Source organism: Halictus rubicundus, unplaced genomic scaffold (genome assembly GCF_050948215.1).
Source record: "Halictus rubicundus isolate RS-2024b unplaced genomic scaffold, iyHalRubi1_principal scaffold0453, whole genome shotgun sequence".
Classification (NCBI taxonomy): Eukaryota; Metazoa; Arthropoda; class Insecta; order Hymenoptera; family Halictidae; genus Halictus; species Halictus rubicundus.
Genome location: NW_027488994.1, coordinates 12,539 through 18,807, shown reverse-complemented (window position 1 = coordinate 18,807; position 6,269 = coordinate 12,539).

Sequence of the window (6,269 nt, the reverse complement as noted above, 5' to 3'; positions counted from 1 at the left end):
TCCTATCCTTTCCTCTATCCTATCCTATCCTCTATCCTATCCTATCCTCTATCCTACAATATCCTCTATCCTATCCTATCCTCTATCCTATCCTACCCTCTATCCAATCCTATCCTCTATCCTATCCTATACTCTATCCTATCCTATCCTCTATCCTACAATATCCTCTATCCTATCCTATCCTCTATCCTAACCTATCCTCTATCATATCCAAAACCCTATCCTATCCTCTATCCCATCCTACACTCAATCCTATCCTATACTGTATTATATCCTATCCTCTTTCCTATCCTCTATCATATCGTATCCTCTATCATATCGTATCCTCTATCCTATCCTATCCTCTAACCTATAATATCCTCTATCCTATCCTATCCTGTATCCTATCCAAATTCTACCCTACCCTCTATCCTATCCTATCCTATCCTCTATCCTATCCAATCCTCTATCCTATCCTATCCTCTATCCTATCCTCTCCTCTATCCTATCCTATCCTCTATCCTATCCTATCCTCTATCGTATCCTATCCTCTATCCTATCCTATCCTCTATCCTATCCCATCCTCCATACTATCCTAACCTCTATCCTATCCTATCCTCTATCCTATCCTATCCTCTATCCTATCCTATCCTCTATCCTATCCTATCCTCTATCCTATCCAATCCTCTATCCTACAATATCCTCTATCCTCTCCTATCCTCTATCCTATCCTATCCTCTATCCTATCCTATCCTCTATCCTATCCTACCCTCTATCCTATCCTATCCTCTATCCTATCCTATACTCTATCCTATCCTATCCTCTATCGTATCATATCCTCTATCCTATCCTATCCTCAATCCTATCCTATCCTCTATCCTACAATATCCTCTATCCTCTCCTATCCTCTATCCTATCCTATCCTCTATCCTATCCTATCCTCTATCCTATCCTACCCTCTATCCTATCCTATCCTCTATCCTATCCTATCCTGTATCCTATCCTTTCCTCTATCCTATCCTATCCTCTATCCTACAATATCCTCTATCCTATCCTATCCTCTATCCTATCCTGTCCTCTTGCCTATCCTATCCTCTATCCTATCCTATCCTCTATCCTACCCTATCCTTTATCCTATCCTATCCTATCCTCTATCCTATCCTATCCTCTATCCTACAATATCCTCTATCCTATCCTATCCTCTATCCTATCCTATCCTCTATCCTATCCCATCCTCCATACTATCCTAACCTCTATCCTATCCTATCCTCTATCCTATCCTATCCTCTATCCTATCCTATCCTCTATCCTATCCTATCCTCTATCCTATCCTATCCTCTATCCTACAATATCCTCTATCCTCTCCTATCCTCTATCCTATCCTATCCTCTATCCTATCCTATCCTCTATCCTATCCTACCCTCTATCCTATCCTATCCTCTATCCTATCCTATCCTCTATCCTATCCTATCCTATCCTCTATCCTACCCTATCCTATCCTCTATCCTATCCTATCCTCTATCCTATCCTATCCTCTATCCTATCCTATCCTCTATCCTATCCTATCCTCTATCCTATCCTATCCTCTATCCTATCCTACCCTCTATCCTATCCTATCCTCTATCCTATCCTATACTCTATCCTATCCTATCCTCTATCCTACAATATCCTCTATCCTATCCTATCCTCTATCCTAACCTATCCTCTATCCTATCCAAAACCCTATCCTATCCTCTATCCCATCCTATACTCAATCCTATCCTATACTGTATTATATCCTATCCTCTTTCCTATCCTCTATCATATCGTATCCTCTATCCTATCCTATCCTCTAACCTATAATATCCTCTATCCTATCCTATTCTCTATCCTATCCTATCCTCTATTCTATCCTATCCTGTATCCTATCCTATCCTCTATCCTATCCTATATCCTATTATATCCTCTATCCTACAATATCCTCTATCCTATCCTATCCTCTATCCTATCCTATCCTATCCTCTATCCTATCCTATCCTCTATCCTATCCTATCCTCTATCCTATCCAATCCTCTATCCTATCCTATCCTCTATCCTATCCTATCCTCTATCCTATCCTATCCTCTATCCTATCCTATCCTCTATCCTATCCTATCCTCTATCCTATCCTATCCTCTATCCTATCCTATCCTCTATCCTACCCTACCCTCTATCCTATCCTATCCTATCCTCTATCCTATCCAATCCTCTATCCTATCCTATCCTCTATCCTATCCTCTCCTCTATCCTATCCTATCCTCTATCCTATCCTATCCTCTATCCTACAATATCCTCTATCCTCTCCTATCCTCTATCCTATCCTATCCTCTATCCTATCCTATCCTCTATCCTATCCTACCCTCTATCCTATCCTATCCTCTATCCTATCCTATCCTCTATCCTATCCTATCCTCTATCCTATCCTATCCTATCCTCTATCCTACCCTATCCTATCCTCTATCCTATCCTATCCTCTATCCTATCCTATCCTCTATCCTATCCTATCCTCTATCCTATCCTATCCTCTATCCTATCCTATCCTCTATCCTATCCTACCCTCTATCCTATCCTATCCTCTATCCTATCCTATACTCTATCCTATCCTATCCTCTATCCTACAATATCCTCTATCCTATCCTATCCTCTATCCTAACCTATCCTCTATCCTATCCAAAACCCTATCCTATCCTCTATCCCATCCTATACTCAATCCTATCCTATACTGTATTATATCCTATCCTCTTTCCTATCCTCTATCATATCGTATCCTCTATCCTATCCTATCCTCTAACCTATAATATCCTCTATCCTATCCTATTCTCTATCCTATCCTATCCTCTATTCTATCCTATCCTGTATCCTATCCTATCCTCTATCCTATCCTATATCCTATTATATCCTCTATCCTACAATATCCTCTATCCTATCCTATCCTCTATCCTATCCTATCCTATCCTCTATCCTATCCTATCCTCTATCCTATCCTATCCTCTATCCTATCCAATCCTCTATCCTATCCTATCCTCTATCCTATCCTATCCTCTATCCTATCCTATCCTCTATCCTATCCTATCCTCTATCCTATCCTATCCTCTATCCTATCCTATCCTCTATCCTATCCTATCCTCTATCCTACCCTACCCTCTATCCTATCCTATCCTATCCTCTATCCTATCCAATCCTCTATCCTATCCTATCCTCTATCCTATCCTCTCCTCTATCCTATCCTATCCTCTATCCTATCCTATCCTCTATCCTATCCTCTCCTCTATCCTATCCTATCCTCTATCCTATCCTATATCCTATTATATCCTCTATCCTACAATATCCTCTATCCTATCCTATCCTCTATCCTATCCTATCCTATCCTCTATCCTATCCTATCCTCTATCCTATCCTATCCTCTATCCTATCCAATCCTCTATCCTATCCTATCCTCTATCCTATCCTATCCTCTATCCTATCCTATCCTCTATCCTATCCTATCCTCTATCCTATCCTATCCTCTATCCTATCCTATCCTCTATCCTATCCTATCCTCTATCCTATCCTATCCTCTATCCTATCCTATCCTCTATCCTATCCTATCCTCTATCCTATCCTATCCTCTATCCTATCGAATACCCTATCCTATCCTCTATCCCATCCTATACTCAATCCTATCCTATACTGTATTATACCCTATCCTCTATCCTATCCTATCCTCTATCCTATCCTCTCCTCTATCCTATCCTATCCTCTATACTATAATATCCTCTATCCTATCCTATATCCTATTATATCCTCTATCCTACAATATCCTCTATCCTATCCTATCCTCTATCCTATCCTATCCTCTATCCTATTCTATCCTCTATCCTATCCTATCCTATTCTCTATCCTATCCTATACTCTATCCAATCCTATACTCTATCCTATCCTATCCTCTATTCTATCCTATCCTCTATCCTATCCTATCCTCTATCCTATCCTCTCCTCTATCCTATCCTATCCTATCCTCTATCCTATCCTATCCTCTATCCTATCCTATCCTATCCTCTATCCTATCCTATCCTCTATCCTATCCTCTCCTCTATCCTATCCTATCCTCTATCCTATCCTATCCTCTATCCTATCCTATCCTCTATCCTATCCTATCCTCTATCCTATCCTCTATTCTATCCTATCCTCTATCTAATCCTATGCTCTATCCTATCCTATCCTCTATCCTATCCTATCCCCTATCCTATCCTATCCTCTATCCTATCCTATCCTCTATCCTATCCTACCCTCTATCCTATCCTATCCTCTATCCTATCCTATACTCTATCCTATCCTAGCCTCTATCCTATCCTATCCTCTATTCTATCCTATCCTGTATCCTATCCAAATTCTACCCTACCCTCTATCCTATCCTATCCTATCCTCTATCCTATCCAATCCTCTATCCTATCCTATCCTCTATCCTATCCTCTCCTCTATCCTATCCTATCATCTATCCTATCCTATCCTCTATCCTATCCTATCCTCTATCCTACCCTATCCTCTATCCTATCCTATCCTCTATCCTATCCTATCCTCTATCCTATCCTATCCTCTATCCTATCCTATCCTCTATCCTATCCTATCCTCTATCCTACAATATCCTCTATCCTCTCCTATCCTCTATCCTATCCTATACTCAATCCTATCCTATACTGTATTATATCCTATCCTGTTTCCTATCCTCTATCGTATCATATCCTCTATCCTATCCAATCCTCTACCCTATAATATCCTCTATCCTATCCTATTCTCTATCCTATCCTATACTCTATCCTATCCTATCCTCTATTCTATCCTATCCTCTATCCTATCCTATCCTCTATCCTATCCTCTCCTCTATCCTATCCTATCCTATCCTCTATCCTATCCTATCCTCTACCCTATCCTATCCTCTATCCTATCCTATCCTCTATCCTATCCTCTCCTCTATCCTATCCTATACTCTATCCTATGCTATCCTCTATCCTATCCTATCCTGTATCCTATCCTACCCTCTATCCTATCCTATCCTCTATCCTATCCTATACTCTATCCCATCCTATCCTCTATCATACCATATCCTCTATCCTATCCTATCCTCTATCCTATCCTATCCTCTATCCTATCCTATCCTCTATCCTATCCTACCCTCTATCCTATCCTATCCTCTATCCTATCCTATCCTCTATCCTATCCTATCCTCTATCCTATCCTATCCTCTATACTATCCTAACCTCTATCCTATCCTATCCTCTATCCTATCCTATCCTCTATCCTATCCTATCCTCTATCCTATCCTATCCTCTATCCTACAATATCCTCTATCCTATCCTATCATCTATCCTATCCTGTCCTCTTGCCTATCCTATCCTCTATCCTATCCTATCCTCTTTCCTATCCAATCCCCTATCCTATCCTCTATCCCATCCTGTACTCAATCCTATCCTATACTGTATTATATCCTATCCTCTTTCCTATTCTCTAACATATCGTATACTCTATATTATCCTATCCTCTATCCTATCCTATCCTCTATCCTACCCTATCCTCTATCCTATCCTATCCTCTATCTTATCCTATCCTCTATCCTACAATATCCTCTATCCTATCCTATCCTCTATCCTAACCTATCCTCTATCCTATCCAAAACCCTATCCTATCCTCTATCCAATCCTATACTTAATCCTATCCTATACTGTATTATATCCTATCCTCTTTCCTAACCTCTATCCTATCCTATCCTCTATCCTATCCTATCCTCTATCCTATCCTATCCTCTATCCTATCCTTTCCCCTATCCTATCCTATCCTCTATCCTATCCTATCCTCTACCCTACAATATCCTCTATCCTATCCTATCCTCTATCCTATCCTGTCCTCTTGCCTATCCTATCCTCTATCCTATCCTATCCTCTTTCCTATCCAATCCCCTATCCTATACTCTATCCCATCCTATACTCAATCCTATCCTACACTGTATTATATCCTATCCTCTTTCCTATTCTCTAACATATCGTATACTCTATATTATCATATCCTCTATCCTATCCTATCCTCTATCCTACCCTATCCTCTATCCTATCCTATCCTCTATCCTACCCTATCCTCTATCCTATCCTATCCTCTATCCTATCCTATCCTCTATCCTACAATATCCTCTATCCTATCCTATCCTCTATCCTAACCTGTCCTCTATCCTATCCAAAACCCTATCCTATCCTCTATCCCATCCTATACTCAATCCTATCCTATACTGTATTATATGCTAT